This window comes from Lissotriton helveticus, chromosome 7 (genome assembly GCF_964261635.1).
Source record: "Lissotriton helveticus chromosome 7, aLisHel1.1, whole genome shotgun sequence".
Lineage (NCBI taxonomy): Eukaryota > Metazoa > Chordata > Amphibia > Caudata > Salamandridae > Lissotriton > Lissotriton helveticus.
This window is the reverse complement of record NC_136068.1, coordinates 1,299,032,696-1,299,058,779: the sequence shown is the minus strand read 5'-3', so window position 1 is coordinate 1,299,058,779 and position 26,084 is coordinate 1,299,032,696. Positions and strand designations below refer to the sequence as shown.

Genomic DNA, 26,084 nt, shown 5'->3' with positions numbered 1-26,084 from the left:
TGTAGAAATGTTTTCCCACAGTTTAATATTGTACTCCTCAAACTTGCCAGAATCTCAAATACTAAAACATGATCTAACAAGAACACTATTTATTCCACCCTGTGTGCCATCAACCTTGTGTACCTGCTAGCTCTAATAACTCAAAGAGTCTGTCTTTTGTCTATGAAATCATAATCTTTATTTTACTCCTTTTCATTGTACCACTTCTTTCTTTATGTTTATGATTGCTAGAGGGGATGGGCGTGGTTTTAACTGAAAGACCAGCACCCGCAGCTTTCAAGCTACCGCTGTACACAGCGAAAGTAATGTAACACTACCGCGCCGCTCTACACCTACCCTAGCTGATCCCTACTTAAGCGTTCAACTGAGGCCATTTGAATTTTCACGTCCAAAGTCCAGCCACTTACATCATGCGTAGGGATACAGACATCCTAAATCGAAAGTGCACATGCGTGCTCACCGTAAGCGAGAATGTTCGCGTGTGGGGTATCTCACGGGAGCGTGTAACGGACTGTGATCGACGACAGAGCAGGGTATTTGAAACGGGAACCACGCTGAGCTGAAGCAGGCTCCATGCTGAAGATGCCGGCGCCCATACTGTTAGCGGACCCACGCCATGAGTGTGCACATCGGCTGTCTCAAAGAGACGCCGTGAGAATGCACATGGCATGTCCGGGCGCCGTAAGGTGAGAGTACGCGTGCACAGCTGATGTGTCCAAGAGCACGTTCACCCAAGCTGATGTCTTCAGTCTTCAAGAGCGCGTGCACCCATCCTGTCCTGCATCGCTAAGCTAGGCGGCGACAATAGATCTCGCTTACGCGAGCAGTCCATTGCGCTGCATCGCTAGGCGAGACCTAAAAATGGCTCACACAGTACCCTCCTCAAAACACATTCTGGACCTGTGGAAGAACAGAAGAGGGTTTTAACTACTGTCTGTGACCAGAGAAGAGCCTAGACTGGACCTGCTCTCCCTCTTCTACCCAGAAGAAAGAATTGGATTCCAAGGGTTATACAGCTGACCTCCTGCTCAAGCTACGGCACGCAACAAGTTACAAGAGGCCTTTTCTGCAACTGACGAGTTCCAACTGGACCTGCAGTGGACCCTGCTGCTGGCCTCTGCTGTAATGAGTCCTGACCCCCAAGCTCTGTCATCTAGGTCTTGGACCATTGACTGGTCTCAAAGTGTACTTCAAACTTTTGCTGACACCAGCGTCTTGACCTGGTACCAACCTGTCAAACCGATTCAATTGAGGTGTGTTGCCACTGGGCCAAAGATTCAGGTTGCTCCCGTTTGCAGCTTTTCCTCAGGAGCAAATAGACTTCAGCAGGACATTGTGGAGAAGGTATCTAGCCTTGTGGAGCCCTCTTCGATTATAGCCTGCAGTCTTGCCCCGCTGGCAAAATCTGAGCTCCAAAGAAGTTCAGAGGTAGAAATCTTCACCGGGCGAAGGCGTGAGAAATATCCAGCTGGCAAGTGACTTTCTCTAGGCACGAAATCCAAACTTCTCCCAATCTGAGCTTCCTTGCTAAAAGTCAATTGCTTCACCATCCAGAGGTTATACGGTGTTGTGGAGCCCTTTTCAATCACACCCTGCTGCGTTGCCCCGCTGGGTATTTTTGACTTCTCTTTCAGAGACAATGGGCCTGATTCACAGAAGTAAACTTAGACCAAAAGACTAAGTTTAGACCCGAACTCTAAGTTTAGACCTACAGTCTAACTTTGCTACTATTAAAGTTAGACTTTTGGTTTAAGTTTAGACCAAAAGTCTAACTTAGACCAAAAGTCTAACTTTACTCCTACTAAAGTTAGACTTTTGGTTTAAGTTTCAACCAAAAGTCTAACTTAGACCAAAGTCTAACTTTACTACTACTAAAGTTAGATTTTTGGTCTAAACTTAGACCAAAAGTCTAACTTCAGTAGTAGTTAAGTTATACTTTAGATCGAAACTTAGACTTCAGGTCTAAACTTTTGGTCTAAGTTTACTTTTGCGAATCAGGCCCTAAGTCTGACGTTAAAACTTCCAATTCAAGACCTGATATTTGACCTGCACTCTATCGCAATAGGCCCTAACTTTTTGGAACTTTTTTTTACATTTGGAATTTTTTTATTCATATCTCTGGTTTCCCTGATTAGATTTTGGTTGTTTTGGTGTCATTTTATTTATTAAAATTTGCTCTATCCTCATACATTGGTTTGGGATTTTTCTTTTTTTGTGTTTTGACTTTATTACTGTTTTGGTACACTTGGTACATTTTCAACTCTTAGAACAAAAAAAAAAAGTGATGGATGGAATGCTTGAATTAATATCAGCCACTGGTAATTGCTCATGGCTACATCCTAAACCATTGTTTTCACCCATCATTCCACCGTAGCATTCTATCCATCCCTGTTTTTTATAATTTACTGTGATACCCTAGGTGGGACAGGTATACCCAGACGTGGGTCCTGTGCACACTGTGCCACTGGAACCAAGCTATACACAGCGAAACCAGTACTGGGTTGCTTGTGTCTGGTTCAGGAAGGACCTGGCCTGGAAGTTTGGGCTGGGATGTTGCCTTTGGAGCAGGGTTAGGACTCATTTGCATATGGCTGGGTCCAAACTGAGGTGGCATGGTGTGCAAAATAACAATGGACTGGAATGCGGCCCAAGTAATGACCAGTGGCAAAAAACAAATTGAGGCATTCAATCCATCACTTTTTGGTATACTTTGGAACAGATATTCAACAGATGGGACAGGCAGGGTGTGTTGTGCATGTCACATTATTGGGGTGTCGTGAGAGAAGTGTGTAAGCACTAGACACAGAGAAGAAATCTCCCTGAAGAAGTCACAGTGGAAATCAGCGTTTTTTTTTTTAGGAAGCCCTCACTCACCACCCTGGGTGGTGACATGCTTCATCATCAGGCCCACCAGGAGAAGCCGAATGCCTCCCTGGTGTGCTACAACGCCAGATTACTGCGGAACAGGTTCTTTGTGGCAAAAGTGTCAAAAAGAAATGTGAATTAAAAATGTCAGAAACTGTACCATACGGAATTTTTTTTATTCAATGGTCAGTTTGACATAAGTAAAATATGTGTGGGAAACTTACCAGTTAATGACTCGGTTGTTTCCACTTAAAGTGGGGTCAACATGTTTCTGCCCGTCTATGTGTCATTTACTGGGCTTTCATCAGGACCACCAGGTGGTGTACCTCTGCGGTATGGGCGCGCTATGGCGTTGTAGCACACCAGGGAGGCATTCGGCTTCTCCTGGTGGGCCCGATGATGAAGCATGTCACCACCCAGGGTGGTGAGTGAGGGCTTCCTAAAAAAAAAAACGCTGATTTCCACTGTGACTTCTTCAGGGAGATTTCTTCTCTGTGTCTAGTGCTTACACACTTCTCTCACAACACTCTTTTGTTGTTTTACAAGATTTAACAGGGGGACCAAGAGTGTCCTTTTCCCTCTCTCTCAATTTGTTATTACACATTATTGGGGTGATCAGGAAGAAAAATGTGCGATTTGGAGCTGAGACTCAAGTCCAACTGATAGTACATTGTTGATGTATTCAAAAAGAAATTTGCCTTATACATTTGTGCCATAGAAGGGAAGGCACATCTCAGTGCTAACGTGGCAAGGAAGATAAGCTCATGATGCACTTGGGCCGTCAAAGGAACAATGTGTTGATTATGGCAGGGAATACAAAAGTAATTTGGGTCAGTGCAAGGATGTAGAAGACTCTACATTTCTGATTTGGCAACAAAAAAAACAAGTAGGAGGCAAGGAAATAAGTATATTCACATTCATGTGACACTAATTTAAAAATAGGTGATGTGCCTGGGGCATGGAAACAGTGAACCTTGTTGTTTATTCCATAGAAAAAGCATGGTGGATCTGGGGCCTGTGAGGAAGTCCAATCACATTTTTCTGTCCAGGGCAGAATGTGTGGTGATCCTGGAAACTGAAGGACATGGCATCATGTTGACATCATTGTCATGAAGTAATTGCATACTGGAATTGGGGCTTGGGAGGAAGAAATAAAAATTTAACAGGCATATGTGTATGTGTTCACTCAGGTTCTTGGCGCTGTTTACAGATAACATATGTCTATTGTTGTCAAACCCATGGTGCTCATTTTCTGGACCTCACAATGAAAGGTTAAGTGGATCTATTGGCATTCGAATGTGTTACCAGGGTCTCAGTAACACATCTCTGCAGGGATTTGCAGTCCATTGAGCCACCAGACCAAAAATAACGTGTTTTTATGGCATGGAGGAGAATAGCATAGTTCTTGTATATTGGGTAGTTGTGTCTGCAAACTGGCCATATCTGCAATGTGATGGCACTACGTACCATACAACTTATGTTCCTTTATTTCCTTATGAATCATAGAATATAACCTACTCCCACCTTCCTTCCTGACCATATCAGCAAGATAAGTACATGGTGTGTTAGCCTTCTGTATAATGAGATGTGGCACTACATTCTTTCCATGATCCTAGAGGGAAGCGAAAGCTGGGTTGAGGCATGAGAGGAAGTAAAATCACATTATGATGTCCATGAAAAAATATGTGGTGGACAAGAGAAATGGGAAGAAATTACATCATTGTGCTTATTGGGCAGTAAGGAAAGAGTATAGTGACTGTGGACTATTTCAGAAATGACATCACATAGATGTGTGCAGGTAGAGACCTGTATGGTCAGTCTGTGGAGTTGGAGGCAGAGGGACTATCAGGGGGTGGAGCTTTCGTTGGTGCAGCAGGTGCAGTGGCACAAGGGCCCAGAGACTTGAGGGCCCACTGTACCCGTACAATTATTGTATTTCACATTACAAACAGCAGCCAGGGGGACCATTTCCTTCTTTGCACGGGGGCAATTGACACACTGGCTACGTCACTGACCAAGTCAGGAAGTTAACAAGGGCAGGGGAGAGAATTTGTGCTATCTGTGCCCGATTTGAGACTGCGGTGGCAGCTGGGGCCCACCGCGAGATCTGTACTTATTTTTTCTTATCAGACATTTACCCTGAGCAAGAGAGAAAAAAACACAAGGGGGAACTGAGGTAGAGAGAGAGAGACAAAAATCCTATGGCTAAGGGAAAAAGAACTTGCAAGAGTAATATCAACGAACATGGTGTGTATGGTGGTCAGAGCCGGGTTTTGCTAAGATAGCGCCCTGGGTGTAGAGAAATTTGACGCCATGTCTGATAATAGTGAATTAAATGAGGCAGCACGGGGCCCCTTTTGTGTTCTCTGGTTAGTTCCTGGCAGTGGAGGCACCTTCGCTAAGAAGGAGGAGCGTCGCTCTACTGCTCACGAAGCAGTGTAATAGTTCAGTGAAATTGATAGTAACTTAAGTTATTATCATTTTATTTTTAATATCGATAGGTTAGGGCGGGGCTTGCCTTTCCTGACGTCGGGGAGGAGTGGTTGCTACTTTAGTGCGCATAACGCTTTAATCGGCCGTCTTGGCCAGGCCAAACCGTCATGCGCACTTTGCATGTTCTCCACCCAGGCGGCATTCCAGCCGGGTGAAGAACATGTCCAGGCTCTCTGTCCCTGTAGGAGTGGCGAACCACGGCATTCAGACCAATCATAATGCTGTATTGCAGCGCTGTGGTTGGCTCTGGGGAGCCTGGGTGCTTCCTGGAAGAGACACGGAGGAAACACAATGTGGGAGAGACGCAGTGATCGGCGAAGAGATTTTTTTCTTCTGACCCCCCCCCCCCACCCCCCATCTCCTTCTGTGCCGGCCACAACTGGTCTCTGGCTGAGCAGTGACTGACCCATAGACCATACACACCAAGAGATCTGATTGCAGTGGGGGAATCTTGATTTTTAAAGCCACAAATTGCTTTATTTTGGCTATCTTCTGGCTAAATTTGCCTCTGCTTCAACAGAAACCAATAGTAGAAATATATGCACCCGATTATTTTTCTAAAATTTCCCACTTTACAAAATCTTGGCATGTATGTCTGAACAGAAACATCTCCAGACCGCCCCCAGCTCACTTAAATCACTGATAGCTTAGCTGCCTCACCCTGATGATTGTTTTGGCTGATAATCGTTTTGTTGGTGTGTGTCAGCAGGGGTGAGAGGGTGAAGGGAAGGAAGTGGGCTAATGGGCAGTCATGGCCGGTGCAGGTAAGAGCGGTGGGGCAACGGGGGGAGGGGGTAGTGGACAGACGACAGAATTAAAGTGGGCACTGCTAATGGGGTGTTAAAGACATCCCCCACAGTATGATAATGAAGGATTAACACCACTTTAAACTTGCAAATCAGACAGAACCTAGCATGCAGGGACAAGGAAGGCTGGAGCAAGATGACAGAGTGCTGCTGCTGAAGTAACCCTAATTCACGCCGCTCCTATTGTCACCCTGGGCCTGGGCTCAGCTAGCCCATGCTAAAAGTGTGAGGTGAAATGAAGACTACGGAGCCTTGGTATTCCACTCAGCCATTCAATACCACCAGTTGCGGGTGATTGAGGGGGGCAAAAACTTAGGCCCACGGCACTTACTCTTTTACAAATTAACCACTATAAGTGCTACAGTCACCACCCTGAAGTAATATATGCAGCAACGTATGTATGTAGACCCTCAGAGCCGAGTGGGGACGGGGCGGGCTGAAAGCAGAAGGGTGTGGTGGCTCCTGGGGCTGAAGATCATGAATCCGCCAAGAGGGAGGCGGCGTGCATGCGCTCCGGTGCGTCCAGCTCGTGCCGTGTTTGCGTTTCCTGTTTGTTGGCTGCCAGGTAGCACTGCAGCCCGGCGGCCCGTCGGCGCTGCTCGAGCTCCCCACTCCCTGCTGTGTGTGTGCTGCACCCAGTCACGCCCGGTGACAGGTGAGTGTCCGCCTCATTTCTGCGCCGTGCCCTCTTGAGCTGACTGCTCCTTGGCCCACGGACACCTCCCATGCGCATGCGCTTCACTTGCAGCTCCGCTCATGAGAGAGGGTAGGGCTCTCTGTCAGCGTCACCGCCAAGCGTCACGCTGTGTTAATCATAAAGAATCTCGGTGTGAGGGTGTCATCGGGGCAGCCTCGCTTGCAAGCCACATGCCCACGGCACCCAGCCTGTGCATCGCTGTGGGGATCCCCGTCGCTCTCTTCTGCTAGTTCACTTCACAGCAGCCTTACACAGCAGCCGCGCTGCTCTGCACACACTGAGAACATAAACCCTGTAAACATCCAGCACAGACCTCCTGCTGTGTGTGTGTGCAGTGCTGAGTGTCAGGTTATGCAACTACTTCTCCGGGATCTTCAGGCGCTGCGATCCTGCAATTAAAGCAGGAATGTGAACACGTGGTCACGTGACCGCTGCTGTGTGCAGTCAGTCTCTCAGTATGCCGCGTTCTGCTGGTCTGTGGTCTCGGTCTCACACTTTAATGAGTTTGGGACAGCTGACTGTGTTTATCCCCCTAGTAGCTTATGTGTGTGGGCAAAAGGGGTCTTAAGGGTTTACAGTCTTTTGTTGGTTCACAAGTGTATGAGATATTGCAGTGGTATTGTCCGGATTGGCTGTCATCAAAACTTGTTCAGTAATTTTCTGGTGAAAAGCATGACAAACGTTTCCTAATTTCCCACAGTCATTGATAGAACGGGATTGGGCAATGGATTTCCTGGCTTCTTCAAAGCAAGTCAACTACTTGTGGTCTACTTTTTTTAGCAGTTCATTCATTTGCAAGAAGAAGACATCTAGCTTCCTGGTGGAGGAGCTCAAAGGGATGTTTGCTTAATCAGAAAAATATTTGAGTGAATTTGATTTTGGGCAGTGGGCTCAATCAAGCATTATAGACAATGGTGGAAAGTGTTAAGAATTTGGGACACTACAATGGTTAACAGGTTGTGCCCTAGTTGGACTCTTCCAGCTTACTTTGGATCTATTTTAGTGAGGAAGGAAAGGTTAAGCCTTTCTTGGTCACAGGCCTGGCTCCAGGATTTTTTCTCTGGGTGGGCCATAGAGAAGTAAGGGTGGGCCATGAAGATGATTGAGTACCGTTAAGTATTTCAGAAATGTGATATTTTAGGTGTTGGCATCTGTCATCTTTTGAGATACCTTGGGAAAGGGGAAGGACGTTGCTAAATTGGGATGGGACGTTGCTTGTCAGAACTTTAACATACAGAGATGCAGAACGTTAAAACTGAAGCATGCTCCGGGTCATGTGCAGCAACAGAGACCTTTCTGCTGCCACACAGGGCTGATTTACAGCTTTACATTTTTGAACATCGTAGCAGCTAAAATCTTTCCAGAATTTCACACTGCTCCCCAGGTCTGAAACTAACGCATGTCAAAGGTGTTAATATTTAATTAAACAACGAGGCACAGCCCCCAGGGCTTCATGCCTGGTGAAGCAGTAGGGTGAAAAACGCGTGTTTTTCAACTCTTAATGGTGTAGGGTGGGCCAAGCTGTTCCTTGGGTGGGCCTGGCCCGCCTGGCCTACCCTCTAGAACTGGGCCTGCTTGGCCAAGTGGGCAGCTAGCTGTTCCTGCAGCGCTGTCTACCACTGTATTCAAAGCCACTCACTAGTCCAGCATAATTAGGGTGAATCAGTATTGCTGGTTCGTCGATCATAGTAAACACTCTTTTGCAAATGCAAGCCTTTGAGTCTGTACCTGTTGAATGTAATCTCGACTGGACATCATCCAGTAACAGTCTTTCTTCTGGGTGTTTTTAATCTACTGCCTGACCACGCTTTTGCAATTTTGGTCTGAAAGAGAGTTTGAATGTGGTCTGGCGATTAGATTGTGTGGTTTGGTCAGGCCCTCTTTTTAAGTTGTCATTGTTCTTTTAGTGATTTTGGGCTTTTTCTACTGGTTTAGTGAATCATTTGAGGGATTTGCTTTGAGTATCTAGCTGCTAAGGAACAAAATCTCCTGTGATGTGTACTTTTTTATGTTTCCTTTAGTTTCTTGCACAATGGAGAATGTGCCTGCACTCCTGTTTAAAAAGTTTATCTATTTACGTTATCGTGTTATGTTTTGTAATCAAATTGCGTGCTACTACCTTGTTGTGAGAAGGGGCCCAATATTTTCTCAATTACTAAAGAATCATAGGAGACTCTGGAAAACCCGCAGCCTAGGCAGTGCACAGCGAGGGACACATATTGTGTCTCATATAAGGTTAAGAATCATTCAATGCAAAATAAAATTCAAAAATAGCTCACAGGGCAAACAGTTTAAACATAACAGGAATGAAAAAACTCATAAAACTGTGTTTAACTGTATATCTACAGGTATTTTATGCATACTAGTAGAAAAAGTCACAAATCAAATTGAAGATTACATTTCTTAATGTTAATCTATGTTGCAAAAATGTCGCATGTGTATGTTTACAAATGCAAAAAACACATAAAGAACTTCTGATTAGCAATCCCAATGCATTTCGGGTTCTAAAGCCGAACCCTTCTTCAGGGGAAAATTTGAGTTCATCAAAATATGTATTCTTCCACTTGTGGTCCCGTCCACAGTAATCTAAAATACAACAAATTCCCAAACACTAGATCAATTAAAAAGCATAGCAAGACTTCAACAGTCATTACAGAACTTAAGGACATAGAATTTGCACTCTCAAGAACGGAAGGCAGAAATGGCTGCCAGTGTCGGAATTACCCAAAAGTAGTATTCGTGGAATGAAATAGGCATGCAGGGTCTCAGTGTATTATGAAAATCCTTGTGCAGGAAGTAAGTACAGTGACTAATAATCACACTAGGTGCACTTCGTTGCCCACCACTTGTGGTGTGTAGGATAGTTTTTTAAGTAGGTGCAAGACATCAAGTGTAGTACACATACGTACATACCCTCCAATGGATTCTATGAGATAGTGAGTTGCCTGTTCAGTCTGGCATCAATTATTTCTGTCCGCGCTATTTCTAGTGCGCAACAACCTATATGATAAAGGTTAAATTAGCAAGCAGGACCAATATCAAGGGCTTGTATCAAGTTAATATAAGTACACATGATAGTGATCATATCGGATTCTCACTGTTCGGTGCGGTTAGACAGACTCCGCCCCTCCGTGAAGGCTTGTACGAAATAGCGTCGTTTCTCAATCTATAAAAGTAATGCCGTGAAAGGCCATAAGTGGATGTAAAACCTAATAGTATCACAGTACACGCAAGACGAACCCAACTACGTACCGTGTAAAATAAGTGTCTGATCTAATCTCTGTCTCCGCGGTCTCTGCCCGTTGGAAACGCCGACTGCGCTCTCGCGAGTAAGCCGTCCCAGAATACTGAGCAAATTTAAAGGGACCCGAGTACCATTTCTGTAAAACTTTATTGAGCCAACTTCTCAGTTGAAATTGACAGAAGAATTATCGAAGATACCGAGACGCACTCACTCTCAAAACATACTGTTAAGATGTGAGCCGAATGTAAACAAGAATCCATAATTGTAGTAATGTGTACCGAATACAACCTGCATGAAGTGTGGCATTTGTACGAACATGTGAAGAAGCCTACAATGATAACGTGATTCTTATCAAGGAATTGTAATTCTATGGGTATGGTGGAAAAAATAGAACGAAAAATAAGAATAAAGAATAATAAAAGAAATAATATAATAGATGATAAAAGAGAGTGCAAATTCTTTACAATTGTTGGAAGTCAGAAAAACATCAGTGCAGTCTATGTATTTATTACACAAAGCATAACATCTCATAATGGTCATTCAACCCACCCGGGGTTACCATGCCTAATGTTTTGATCCAATGAGTCTCCCTACGTGCTAAAATAATGTTAATGTCTGTTCCTGGGTTAGTGTGTATACGCTCCAAAACTGTGAAACGTAATTGTGGTATGGTATGTGTGGCCTGCTCCCAATGTAAAGCAATTGGTGAAGTTGTGCTTTTATTTCTAATCCTACTTTTGTGTTCTGTTATTCTGATCTTTATTTTTCTGCTGGTTCTGCCCACATAAACTAAACCACAGGGACATTTTATAGCGTATATCACCTTTTCAGTATTACAATCAGACGTGTGCTTTAAGGTAATACGAGAACCTGTATGAGGATGCGCAAAGCTGTCCCCTGTAATCACATTACTGCACTGTCCGCAGTTATGACACTTTCTCATTCCTTTATTCTGTTGACTCTGATCTTGACTTTTAGACTTGAGTATCTCACGTATATTCCTTGGTCGACTGTGTGCAAACAATGGAGGATCCCTGAACAGGTTGGCAAAATCCGGTTCATGTTCAAAAATTTCCCAACGTCTCCTGATTATAGATTTGATTTGTCTCGCTTGTGAGGAATGTTTTAATACAAATACCTCTCGTTGGAATGTCACTCTTTTAGATGTCTTCAGTAAGTCTTCCCTTGATTTTTGAAATGTTCTTTGCTCAGCCTGTGTCAATATATGAGATGGGTAACCTCTCTTTTGGTATCTGAATTTTTGGTCGTTAATCTGCTGTATGCACTGCTCTGAATCTGACGTGATTCTTTTTATCCTCATGAATTGTGAAGTAGGTAGATGCCTCTTTAAAGATAGAGGATGGGCACTACCAAAATGTAGTGCATTATTCACATCAGTAGGCTTTCGGTACACTGAGGTTACTAAACCTTATGGTGTCTTCTGTATCTCTATATCAAGGAAGTGTATTCTCTCTTTCTGAATCTCATAGGTGAACTGAATCCTGGGATTCTGTCTGTTCAGTTTTAAGATGTTCTCTTCCAGCAAGGATTTTGGACCCTTCCATATGACCAAAATGTCATTGATGTATCGAAAAAATGCCGCTGCATTGGTACTCCAATCAGGATTAGTCAGAATGTGATTGAACTAAAAAAAAGCCATGAATGTATTAGCATATGAGGGGGCTCCGGGAAAGCCCATGGAGGTACCCGCTTTCTGTAAATAAAATTTGTTTTGCCATGCAAAATAACTGTGATACAGGGAAAAATGTAACAGTTCAAGAAGAAAAACCGCTTTCTCAGTTGATAGGGAGGAGGCCAGCAATCTCCACTCCACGGCCTCTATTCCTTCGTTGTGGGCAATTGAGGTGTATAGAGCCACTACATGGATAGTGCATAATAGAACATCATCCTTGAAAGTGTCTTTTATAGCCTCCAATTTTTGTAGACAATCCGTGGTGTCTTTTATATAAGTTTCCCAAGACTGTACCAATGGTTGAAGATGGTAGTCTATGAAATGTCCAATTGCTTCGTGAATGGAATTGCATCCAGCTACTATAGGTCGGAAAGGTGGTGTCAAACTGTTCTTATGCATCTTGGGCAACATATATATGTGCGGTATCTTGGGATTTTGATTAATTAGAAATTTGCCAACCTTCTCATTAATGATTCCATCACTCACTGCCTTCAATACGATGTCAGTTAATCGAGCAATCAGCTCATTAGTGGGATCATATTCCAGTTGCAAATAGGTGTCAAGATCTTGTACATGTGAATCTACATTCGAATTGTAATAATCAGTATCTAGAATTACAAGGGCACCACCCTTGTCCGCTGGTTGAAAAACAATTGAAGTGTCTTGTTTAAGAGTATTCAGGACTTGTCGTTCTTTAGGTGTGAGATTTGATGTAGATTTGCTCTTGTAGTTGATGGTATCCAAATCCTTTTTTACCAAGTGGGCGGAGTCTGTCTAACCGCACCGAACGGTGAGAATCCGATATGATCACTATCATTTGTACTTATATTAACTTGATACAAGCCCTTGATATTGGTCCTGCTTGCTAATTTAACCTTTATCATATAGGTTGTTGCGCACTAGAAATAGCGCGGACAGAAATAATTGATGCCAGACTGAACAGGCAACTCACTATCTCATAGAATCCATTGGAGGGTATGTACGTATGTGTACTACACTTGATGTCTTGCACCTACTTAAAAAACTATCCTACACACCACAAGTGGTGGGCAACGAAGTGCACCTAGTGTGATTATTAGTCACTGTACTTACTTCCTGCACAAGGATTTTCATAATACACTGAGACCCTGCATGCCTATTTCATTCCACGAATACTACTTTTGGGTAATTCCGACACTGGCAGCCATTTCTGCCTTCCGTTCTTGAGAGTGCAAATTCTATGTCCTTAAGTTCTGTAATGACTGTTGAAGTCTTGCTATGCTTTTTAATTGATCTAGTGTTTGGGAATTTGTTGTGTTTTAGATTACTGTGGACGGGACCACAAGTGGAAGAATACATATTTTGATGAACTCAAATTTTCCCCTGAAGAAGGGTTCGGCTTTAGAACCCGAAATGCATTGGGATTGCTAATCAGAAGTTCTTTTTTGTGTTTTTTGCATTTGTAAACATACACATGCGACATTTTTGCAACATAGATTAACATTAAGAAATGTAATCTTCAATTTGATTTGTGACTTTTTCTACTAGTATGCATAAAATACCTGTAGATATACAGTTAAACACAGTTTTATGAGTTTTTTCATTCCTGTTATGTTTAAACTGTTTGCCCTGTGAGCTATTTTTGAAACATTTTTTGCATTGAATGATTCTTAACCTTATATGAGACCCAATATGTGTCCCTCGCTGTGCACTGCCTAGGCTGCGGGTTTTCCACAGTCTCTTATGATCCTTTAGTTTCTTGACATGTGCAGGGAACAGTGTTGGGAGGTTACTGCAGGAAGAGTCCTAGCGACGTTTACTGGCATGTGGGTCTTACAGAGGCAGCAATGGGTGTGTCTTCACTCCCATGGCTAAAAGTTCTTGTTGCAGTATAGTCCTTCTTTTTTTAGAATTCTCAGATGGCTATTGCCCGGACACTTGTACTTTTGCTTAACAGCTATTATTGGTGGCAAGGCTGTCATTTTATACTATGCCATTGTTGACAATTGGCAACTTGTCATGGCACCTCAACCTGCCTAGATCCAAGTCAATAGGGAACTATTACTCATGGTATACTAAAGGAAGGGCAGGATTGGATAGGAGTACCCAAAAACTTGTGATAGGGTCAAGGTAGACTGAAACATCCATACAAAATCGATGCTTTTTCAAAAATTCATAATGCCCGATAGTTACAATCTGTGCCCAGGGTTCATTTGCTTCTTGAACTCAATGCACCAAGCCTGGCTCTTAAGCCAGGTTTTATGAGGGCACACTTTTATGTCACCATAGCGCTTTTTGATGCATTGTTGGCATAGGCTCAAGTGTCTCTCAGGGGAGAGTAGGATCTGATGATAAGGCTCGTGCATTCAAGTGTCCTGCATTCATCAAACGTCCGAGTCTGTAGTGCATCACTGCTTGTAGGCCCAGTTGTGTATGGCTCGCCCATAACTCCTCTGCCCCTGCGCAGATGTTGAAAACAGGGGCATACGGTTTGGAGGCTCCAGTTAAAATGTAAAATTAAAGTTAGGTAAAAAGTGAATAACGAATTTTGTTAACACCAGAGCTCTGTGGGATATCAACATTTACCCTACCAAGTTTTTGTGTACGCCAAGTGTTTATGTAGTATGCTTTGGGATGAAGCAATCAGGCATTTAGCTGTTTGCATTCCAATATCATCTGAGTTTGGAGCCTGATAAAATGCAAACCTCACAAAGCCCGAGCCATCATCCATGCTGGTCCTGATGGTCAGACCTGCAAAACTGCCTGACCAGATAGGTGCCGGCAGTTAAGACTACCCCTTCCCCGGCTAGATCAGACTGGCATTTGATGAGCGATGAGGCCAGATTTGACCTGATCAGGCAGACATGGTGGCCAGGGCCAACTGGGGTCTGTGGTGGACATGAACTAACTAGCTGAGCCTGAGGACAGGTGTGACCTGACTGCAGGGGCCTGGTGATTGAGCTGAAAGTGTAAGAGTGGATGGGCCTTATATTAGCGAGATTTTACTTGACCAGCTGGCCTTGGTGTTGCAGCCACATTTTATATACAGTTATTTTATTTACCATATTCAATTAGCAGGGACCTAGTTACATGGGCAGTGGAGCACTTTCCATAAAGCATGTTTAGCCATTTGAGGGAGGAGACAAGGGCTTAGGACCCAGACTTGCGCATTGTACAGACACATTCAGCAGTCCATGCAACAGCAGCTGCCACGGCCCCCGAGCTCCATAACGGATCGGAGAGGAGTCGAGCCTTGTTGTTGTATTCATTGGCCAGACCACAAAAATACCTTTTTCCCGATCTTTTAAAACACGAGAGGTTTATTTGAACTCCTGTCCGGGCGATGCATCCCGTAACAACTTTCAGGCACCTTGTGGACTGTGGATTGGTTTCCTGAGCCGGCCCTTGTCCACTCGCCCGAGCTGGTACCATGCCTTAGTTTGTCAACTTCCGTCAGTAGAGCTGTCTCCAGGTCCCAGTCAGGCAGGGCCTTTTTCAATGAGCACAGAAACACATTAAACTGAGCCCTGCACTCATTGTTGGGGACCACTGGAACCAGGGCTTATTTCTAATAGTCAGACTTTGGACCAAGCATGCAAGAGAAAGACAGAAAATAGATAAAATTAGAGAAATATCGGAGAACAGGAAGGAACGGAGAAAGAGATGAAAAACAACCTTCAAGAGTAAGATATTGAGAAAGGAATTGTAGGTTGGTGGAAGAAAGAGGCAGTGATGGAATCGAGAATAGGGTACGGAGGAGTTCGTCTCAGAATAAATACTTCGGGCCATGCAGTATGCACTGCCGGCATGGCGGGGAGGTCTGCGAAGGATTATACCATCAGAGGAGACCACTCAGCACTGCAGGTGGCATCAACGTGCAGTGAACAGGTGTATTAAGGCCGTCCTGCACCCAGGGCTGTGTTTCCGAGCCACTCACCTCTCTTAGGATGTGGGCTGGCCTCGTGAGGGAGGTGGAGGGGTGGGAGAGGTAGAGCTGGGCGTTGCCAGGGCATATTTGCCTGACAGGTACGTGCTATCTGAGTGTTTAATCATTAGCAACAATTACATCGGCAGAAAGGCATTTACTGATTTTTTGTGTGTTTAAGCCATGTTTTTTATGAGTACTTGCCCATCCACATTCCAGTACTTTACTGGGCCTCCGATATCTCTGCTTGAAGCTTAATATGATTAAGGGCGTGGCTTAAAGCATGTAAGCCAAAAACCTGTGCTTAGCATAGTGTGCCGCCCGACTTGTATTTTGCTGTTTCTGTCATTGCATCCAGATATATGATACAACAAGTAACATCATAATACAACAAGTCAGGACTATTGGCTTTGTCAATGGTTGTATAAGATAAATAAGCAGCAACCATGGCTTGTATATCATATTGAAAAAGCTTTCACTTAAAGCCCTGCTCACACCACGACAATGTTGCTGCTCCTGAGGTTCAAAAAGAGAAGGGAAATCCAGAGAGAAAATTACTCTCTTTAAAGGATTTCCCTTCCCCTACAACGCACACCTAGCATGACATCATGCCATAACTTCTCCACTAGTGAGAAGTGAGCAGTGTGAGCACGCGCACATTGATGTGCCTGCTGTCACTGCAGTCCAGAAAAAAATGTACCGCCTGTGCAAGGGCACAAAACAGAGGCCAATAGAGACCCGTTTCGAGGCCCTCTTTAAAAAACTGCCGGTGCTCAGCACCAGTGAGACCAGGCCCACTTAAAGCCCTGAATGCCACCCCTTCACTTAGGGTCAGAGCAGTGCCTACAGGTCAGATTGGTAAGGTGCGCACTCGAGCAATTGGCTGGTATCGAGTTGCAGCTGTGGGCTGCTTTTTTGGACAGCGTGGTGGCTGATATGGGCTGTGTCAGGCGCCGCCACCAGCCCAGAGGGGCCCTGAGCGGCCTTTCTGGAGACAAAAAGGCCTCTATGGCCTCCCTTTTACCAACGGGTGGAGGTGTCATTTCAAGTCTCTAGCTGGGCCGGCCCATTAATGTTTGCAGACTGAGTAGTGCTAAGGGGCCTGAGCAGAATTGGTCTCCTTTATATTCATGTGTGGTTCACCATTGTGAACTAATCCATGCACAAAGAGTCCTGGCAACATTTGCATTTTCTTTATTCTTATTGAAGTTAATAAAACGTGCATCTTTTATAGAATACCCCTCCTTCTTTGTATAATACTTAAAACACTGAAGCAGTGTTTTGAAAAAAGATGTATTTTTAGGGTGCCTGGGCCAATATTTGACCCCAATCCAACTCTGAGTGTCAGTGAGTTTGTGGGAGAGTGCTGTTGTTCACACCATGCCGTGGCTGATGGTGTCATGCTTTGGTTAAATTCCTGCACTGTTGACTTTGAATGCCCCATGGTTGTAGCAGGGCACAGGCGCAGCCCTTGGGATCCGCCAACCAGAGTGTAGTTGCCTGGTTTGAGGGTGAATGCTCATCTTGTCCTTAGGATCCACAGCACAATGGCTTGCCCTAGGGAGCTCTGGCAGAGAATGTTGTCCATCCACCGTATACATCCATCACTGTGTGGCGGATTCCATTGGTTCTTTGTTGATACACCTGCGCTCACATGTGTTCCCCTGCTCACCTCTCTCACGCACATAGGTGTGGACTCCAAAGGCAGTCACCTACCCGGATTCCAATAATTGAAACAACTTTTTCATTTGGAGGAGTAAGGGCCACAGGTTCATGGCATGGTTTAACTTACATTCAACAAATGCTCCCCTTGAAGACAGTGCAGATACCTCTTCTTAACCAGTGGAACTGTACTGTCAAATGTCTCACTAATGTCCATCTGCGTCCTGTTCCCTTCCGATAAACATTAAACCATTCCTTAGATCAGTCGTTCCCAAACTTTTTTGACCTGTGGCTCCCTTGACCTAATCGGCAGTTGGCCGTGGCTCCCCACCATTTTTTTACCGTGGGGGGACGTAAGCCCGACCTCGGGAGTACTTCCTGTTGTCTTCCTCAAAGTAATTGGGACGCAATGAAGGTATTATAATGGTTGGAATGCTTGAATGTGTGTGAAAGTGAGCGAGAGACAGGAGCGAGTGACTGCTATTGTGACTTAGAACATACCAGAGTATGTACTCTGCTGTGTGTGCCCATTCGCTGCTCCTGTGCACGTGTACCTTCTCTTCGTATTGTTCACAGTGCACTCTTGAGATCTTCTTGGAGTACGTGTGTGAGTATATACGCATTCAATGCTAGCTTATGGGTAGCTCTCTATCCTTGTGTGCATGGTCTTGTAGATAGATATGTGTAAATGCTTGACATTGTCTTATTGCAAGCTGTGTACTACTGAACTTAGTGCACATACTCACTGATGTTGTGTGCACGCTCTCAGATTGTCAGTGCATGAATTCTAACTTCGTTATGTGTACACTCGAAGTCATCTCTTTTGAAGGTGTGCACTCACCTTGGTGCAGGCACGGTCACTGAGCACGTGCATGCATTCGCCTCACCTGTCTAGGCATGCTAACGGCAGTATGTGCACACTTCACATGCTCTCTCTTTGGAAGGTGTGTATCCTGTGTGTGTTAGCAATCTCAAGGGTGTGCACGTTACCTATGTTTGCATGCTCTTTGCTCGCGGGTGGACGCTCTCTGCTCAGAAGTACCTGCCTTTGTGCACACTTTCAAGATTCTCTCTCTGAAATGTGTGCACGTTTCTGTGTGCACGCACAGCCATTCAGTGCTTAAGTGTGTACGCAAGCTCTTTGATCGTGTGTGCATGCCTCACCTGGATGCTGGTTGACGTGTGCCAGAGCGCAGGAGCTGCAGTGGCTGCTTTATCAATGACAAGTAACAAAAGGAGCTCTCTTACAGAAGCAGTAACCCCCTCACCTATTTACATTATATGCCGTTTTTTATCTGCAAAGTACACTTTCTTAGCAGCAGGCATTGAGTTAAAACTTCCATTAGACAAACCTCCGGTCTTTTTCCAGGAAGACATTAAACACCAGCTTTAACTTGACATTTTAATTGATGCCTGACAAATTGCTCAAGGCCAAGAAGGCTGAAGCAGGTGCTTCCAAAATGATGATACTTGTAAAAATGATGACCCCACCCCAAGTCAGCACCCGGTGCCATGGCACCGATCACACCGCCCTAGAGCCGACCCTGTCACCACCTTTTCCCTTCTCACACTCATGCTGCCATGCACACAAACACACAAGAGCAAGACCTCCCTCCTCACGCTCGCGTGCATACACACTTAGGTCCTTCAGCCTGTAGCTCCAGTCACACACACATCCCCTCCCTTCACACAGGCATATCACTATCCTCCCCAGATGACTCGCACACATACACACACTGGCCCCAGCCTCTCAAGCAATGGCAGAGACTAAACCTCTGAAAGCCCATAAGCACGTACGTACGCACGTCGCTCTTGGGCCAAACATGTTGCAGGATGATTAAGGTGGCATTACTAACTCCCTCCACGCTGCGGCTGCAATTTCCCACATCGTGCGTGCGGCACCCCTGGCACCTCATTACGGCGCACCGGGGTGCCGCGGCGCACAGTTTGGGAACCACTGCCTTAGATCCACGTAGCCATTTACTTCTCTTGTACCCTCCATCATTGATTCGCACAAGCTGCCCGTATGCTACTGGTAAGCTCTCGTTCATTCATTAAACATTCGGTCCACACCAAAACCCTGGTGGTGGCAATTCTCTTCCAGAAACATTTAAACAGTGGCATATCGGATGATGTGCTCATTCATACTCCCTAATGGCCGTCCACTTTGAGTTTGTTCCTTCTTTTCTTTTACTTCTGAGTGGATGGTCACTTACAGATTTTCCAAACCATACATGTCCATACGTGTGAAGGTGCACAACTGGGTCATCCCAAAGTAGTTTCAAGGAGAAAGTTTACTTCAGGCTCTGGTTCCAGGGTAGGTGGCATGGGTCCGGAGCATTTGTTTGTCAGGAGTTTCTCTTGAGATAGCCACTGTGAATCAGCAGACTTGAGCAACTGAAGAGTGATGCCAACCAGTGTTTCTTTCTCTCATCCCATGACCTTTACCCAGCCGTTAACCAACAAATCACTATTGTGCATGGTTGACTCTGAGTATGGAAAAGGGTAGAAAAGTACATCACTCCTGTGGGATCTGGAATTCAGGTTAGTCCAATCTGACAGAACATGAGAAATAAAGCTGTTGAAAGCTTTAAGGTATGTAAAAAACTATATGTTGGAAGATGCACAGTTAAAGTTTTAGTTCAAAGATTAGAAAAAGTTCAACAAGGTTGGGTGCTCTCACAGGTAGCGTGTCCGTCTTGAACGCTATCAGATGTACAAAAAGTCGTGCATACATGCAAGTAGAGGCATCCCTGTGTTGAGGCACTCCTTTGGGTTATAAAGAAAACTCCCAAACAATATTCATTAGATGTTGTAAAGTTTATGTAAGTTTTTCAAAAGAATTAGATATTTTTCAGCATATCATGTATCCGACGTGATGATCATAAATTTATCAATTGTTGTATACATTTCTTAAACTCCAGGACGCAGTATGCCGCCTCCACAGAACTCGGAGCACAAATACGCCGACTAACCCATTCCATTGCATCAAATCTTGGAAATACCGAGGAGCTCATTCCTTGAAAAAGGGCCGCTTATGCCCGAAATGCATTGGAGTTTAAGAAATTTATACAACAATTGATAAATTTATGATCATCACGTCGAATACATGATATGCTGAAAAATATCTAATTCTTTTGAAAAACTTACATAAACTTTACAACATCTAATGAATATTCTTTGGGAGTTTTCTTTATAACCCAAAGGAGTGCCTCAACACAGGGATGCATCTACTTGCATGTATGCACGACTTTTTGAAAGCTTTAAGGTAGCATGGGAAGATGGGTTGCTGTACAGCGAGCTCTGCGACTGACCTTGGACCTAGTTCAAGCAAGTGACTGTTGTTTCCTGGTGTATCTCAGCTTCTTTTGGGGTGCACCGAGAGGTCAAGAAAACAAGGGATTAGCTGTATCCCATGTTCTTCTAGTACATCAAGGATAGCAGATACAGAGAAGTAGTTCTGGACCTGCTGGATGTGCCAGTTCATTGTGTGGGCAGGGTAGTAGACAAGGGTCTCCCTGTAGTGGTTGTACTACTGAATATCATCGCCAGCAATATTATGGTGGAAGAATATCGGGGGCAGAATATTGAGGGATCAAATATCAAAAGGTAAGTGCATATAGTGAAGTATATACTTACTATCCTAATTCCACATTTACATACCTTGAAGATATGTGTGCTGAGTAGGTACATATATGTGGAGTTAGGTATAGAAAATGTAGACATTCTTGCCTCTCGAAATGTTATTTTCAATATTGTGTCTTCGATAATGTGTCCCATTGATATTGTAGTTTGGATATTCAGAGGGCACACCTCTTGTACTACTGTCCATGTCTGGAGATCCATTTGAAAAGACAAGGGTGGATATTGCCAGTCAAGTGGACTGTCTTCCAAATAACCTCATACAGCAGGTGCATACTTTTTATTACTAAACATCCCAAGGCTGTGCCATCTCTCATGGCTAGGGCCCGCACTGTGATCTTTAAGGAATCCGATTTTCTTCATGCAGGTTGTGTAGGACAACTGTGGTGCTCACACTACCACCTTTCACATCTACCACAAGCCCGCGCATTGTATGACAGCAAGCCTATTATGACAGGAGTACTTGGTCCTAAGTTACAAAAAAGTAAATAAAGGATAAGAACATTTAGGTCATAACAGCCATACATGCAATGTAGATTTCTAAGGAGCAGTATATACGTGCGCCAGCCCTTAGGGTCAACCCCCCTGTCGGGGATACCTTTCCACAATTTTGTTACACTTGTACAATGACTTGGATTTATCACAATCCCTATGAAGGCAGTGATGTAACATTGTTGGCAGCACCCCCACTCCACAAATTGTACCAGCACCCCTGGCTGGAGGTGCCTGGTTGCTTGGACATTGAGCTCGAGGGGGAGGATGCCTTTATTATTTTTTAAACTCTAGAAGCTTAGCAGCTGAATTTTTGGCTTGCTGGTAGGAACCTCCATGAGATTGGCATGGTAGAGGACGATCGTGCTAAGGGGAGAATACATGTCCTGCTCCTTCCCCACTCGGACTTAGCGAGAGATGCCCCGCCGCTTCTCCGACTTGCTGTACTATACTGGCGAAAGGCGGTGAAATACATGACCCCTCTATCATCTTACGCCCCCACAATTCCACTGCTGGGATTGCCACTAAGGTCGGGACCGCTCACGGCACACAAACTAACGCTATGGCATGACGCAGGTGTGACACACGTAGGAGACCTTTTTGCTGAAGGGCGGATGTTGTCATTTGAGGACCTCAGGTCCACGCATAACGTACCCGGGGGTTCGTTCCTCATGCATGCTAGCATCTGCCGCCACGTACTGGGACAATGGGCGCCTGGGGGGGTGGAACCACCCACGAACCCCTTGCTGACGATGCAGTACCTCATGGGAACGGGAAGCCACTCGACAAAATGGCTTACTGCTGGCATTAGAGCGGGTCGAGCGGTTTCACTGTCCCCTCTTCGACCAAGTGGGAAGAAGACGTTGGGAGGCCATTACGGGACAAGGAATGGGAGAGGATCCTTCAATTCCCCAAAAAGGTAGCTAGAAACCCTAAATTTAAATTCATCCAACTAATGGTCCTGCATAGAGCTTACCTAACGCCACACCGGTTGCATGCCATGTTTCCCAACGCCACTGACACCTGCCCTAGATGCGCTATAGATAATGCGTCACTGATCCATATGTTGTGGAGTTGCCCCAAATTGGGCTATTTCTGGACTACTGTTCATGATACACTTACGGTGCATTGATACAACCACTCACCATGGAATGCACGCTTCTGGGGTTGGGTCCTACAGCACGTAAGAGAAGCGTTGCGACACGTTTTACTGATATAGCGATGCTGCTTGCAAAGCGTGCCATTACAATGAGGTGGAAGTCTCTCAAGCCACCTGACCCTGATTTATGGAAAACGGAACTATTGCGATGGGGCAAGGCAGAAGGTGCGGCGCTACAACGCGAAGAACGCAGAGGCCTCCGAAAAACGCCAATCTCACTAGATTGGTTTACTATACTCGGGAGGCTAGAATCAGGGAGGGATGTAGAGTCTGATGCTTCAATGCTGTAAACTGTACTGAGCGACGCTGTTGAAGGGCCTCCATAAACCTTGCACAGCCATGTTGCACTGACTTGGGACACGGGGTAACTCGTGCTAAAATGCTTATACCACTGTCTGGTAGTGTGAAGCGCAAACAAATGCATTGTAGAATTGTTCTGCCTGTAGGGGGCGCTCTGGTACTAAATGCTATATATACAAGCTCGATGGGAGTGTTTAGGGTGGGGCCTTTCTGAGGGTGGAGGATGGGTTTATATGGTTTTTCGGGGGATTGTTTGATTGTATGATAACAATACAAAAGTTTAAAATGTTTGACACACGCATTGTTCAAGAGCTCGATGGAGCGGTATTACTCCTATTTTGATGCTATACTACTGACAATGTATAATTGCTCTGATCACCCTGCTAATAAACAGATTTAAAAAAAAAAAAAAAAAAAAAAAAGCTTAGCAGCTGAATTTCACATTAAGGTCTTTTGTTTTGAAGCCAGCGACCTTAGCAAAGTTGCTGCGTGGTATTTTTTGTTTCTTCTTGTGCATGGATCCCCTCGACTGAGGCTTAGTAGTAAACATTGTAATAATATCGAAAGGTCCCAAAATGTTCCAGGAGTCACTGAGTGGAGCCCAATAGGAGAACATTGGCCATCGGACTTGTAGTACAGAAAAGCTGGCAGCCGGGGCCTAAACAATATAAATACTTTGAGGGTATACCTGTCTAGGGCATAAACAATATGCACCCTCTTGGGGTTGTGCCTATCTACATCCTGTATCGTCATTTCATCTGTTCCTCTTAGCTGCCTAAGCTGGCGGGGTGTGTACAGCGAGTGTGGCTGAAGGCATGGTGCACCTGGCTGCAAGAGGGGGTGACTCCGAAGATGCTGTGGTTAGTGGCCACAGCTGGATTTCTACACCTCTATTTTGTTGTCTTGTGTAGGTGTAGGTTGGGCTCCCCTCCCTTCTCGCACCACCTCTCGGTTGTGCATGCCCGACAGATGCCCGCTGCTGGGGAGGGAGGTCAGCTAGGATGGCAGACTCTGGGTCTGAGGCTGCTTTTCCCACATTCCGCACCCACTCCAGCAGATGAATGCTGCACTGATCCTGAACTGGCTTCAGCCTTCTAGGGATGGTCACCGCTGTGCTGGAACCATGCAAGAGGCAATGCTGTGTGACAAATTAGGTTACAAGTGGCCCATGGGTAGCCAGGCCCTTGGAGATACTGTTACCGTCCAGAAGAGTATCTCCGGGAGTTGGAAAAACTGCCACATTATGAGTTCAACGTTGAGGGTCTGCTCGGGAATGGAGAATAATTTGGCAATCTGATTTAGCGCATCTGATTCCCTAGTTCTTTCTCATTTCATTTTTCTTTTTTTATTTGCATTTTAATATAAAAAAATAATTCATTTTAGATTACAAAATTCCAGATGTATTATTCTTGCATGAAAGTGCTTCGAGATACATATTTTATCACAATTCAATAATTGATCTGATGTGTAAGCCTGCATTATACTCTATACAGAAAATAAAAGCACATTCAAAATATAAAAAAAGCTCCTCCTTAGCTCGGTCAAAGGAAATGGCCTTCAGTTGAACACATTCAAACTTTTACATAAGAAAAACATTGTAACTGATACAGTGCAAGCAGAGATACAGATCTAAATGAATTTCGTACAGAGCAATCAGTGAAGGTCATATTCGGGCCTCTCGAAACACAGGCTTGGAAAGAGAAAGCCATGACAGTTATAAAATAGGTGTGATTGTGCAAGGTTTCCAAAAACACAAATAGGCCTACTCATGCTAACTTAAGTGTTTTACCATATCCAATTAAAGTTATTTTTAAGCACCGATTTATTCATTTTTAAATTCGATCCCACAGATGTTACAGCGGACAATAATGCCCTCGGTGTGAATAGCTTGAAGTGAAAGTTGGGCGTGTTCTGCATTCGTTAACCCTTACATAAGCACACAGGCCTTTTTGTGCAACAGATTCGTTTTACATTTCTTACATGTGGTGGGATTTCTGTGGTTACTTTTTTGAAAACTGGTACTTGAGATGCTGGGGTTGGCTTCTGACAGCTCTAGCGCCACCAGGGGCTTTTATTTCTGTGCAAGACGGGTTGAGGTGGCGAGGTGCAGTGCTCCATCGGTGCTGTATATGCTTCGAGAACCCTTTGTTTAATTTGTTAGAACATTCTGCCCTCTAGTGGCAGAATGTTCTAATAGCCTTATAGCCCTTCGTAGCAGAGCTGTACCGGCAATTAAAGTCCCGCTGTCTCGTTAAAGTCCCTCGCCTTCGGCTCGGGCCTTTAACGATTCAGCGGGCCTTTAATAGCCGGTATAGCCCGCTACGGCGGGCTATAAGGCTATATTAGAACATTAGAATGTTGGGAGCTCCATTGAAAACAATGGAGTGCTCCGGGCTTATAATGGCTGGTATATGCCCGGAGCTCCAACATTCCAATGTTTCTTTGTTCACAGCTCTGGCTGTGAACAAAGGCTTCAGGGAGCCTGAGGTGATTCCAATCCCCTCACGCTCCCATAAGGCTTTGTTCTTTTTTGTTAGAACATTCTGCCCTCTAGTGGCAGAATGTTCTAATAGCCTTATAGCCCTTTGTAGTTGGACTATACCGGCTATTAAAGTCCCTCTCCCTTGTTAAAGGCCCTCGCCTTTGGCTCGGGGCCTTTAACGCTGGAGAGGGCCTTTAATAGCCGGTATAGCCCTCTACGGCGGGCTATAAGGCTATATTAGAACATTGGAATGTTGGGAGCTCCATTGAAAACAATGGAGTGCTCTGGGCTTATCTGGTATAAGCCTGGAGCTCCAACATTCCAATGTTTCTTTGTTCACAGCTCTGGCTGTGAACAAAGGATTCAGGGAGCCTGAGGGGATTCCAATCCCCTCACGCTCCCAAACGGATTTTTTTTTTGTTAGAACATTCTGTCCTCTAGTGACAGAATGTTCTAATAGCCTTATAGCCCTTTGTAGTTGGGCTATACCGGCTATTAAAGTCCCTCTCCCTTGTTAAAGGCCCTCGCCTTTGGCTCGGGGCTTTTAACGCTGGAGAGGGCCTTTAATAGCCGGTATAGCCCTCTACGGCGGGCTATAATAATCCACATTTGTAAAGCGCACAATCACCCGTAAGGGTGGCGCTG

At 44.8% G+C, this 26,084-nt stretch overlaps 1 protein-coding gene and 1 long non-coding RNA gene across 3 annotated transcripts in view; one reads left to right on the top strand and one right to left on the bottom strand.

The window, feature by feature from the left end:
• Nucleotides 1–26,084, bottom strand: part of LOC144770231 (uncharacterized) — a 128,296-nt gene that overhangs the window by 85,274 nt on the left and 16,938 nt on the right. The gene's annotated exons all lie outside the window — the stretch shown is intronic.
• EVPL (envoplakin) overlaps nt 6,653–26,084 on the top strand; it is a 239,139-nt gene continuing 219,707 nt past the window's right edge. The window contains exon 1 of the mRNA XM_078654564.1: nt 6,653–6,819. The gene's annotated coding sequence lies outside the window, so the exon portion shown is untranslated. The remainder of the gene's footprint in view (nt 6,820–26,084) is intronic.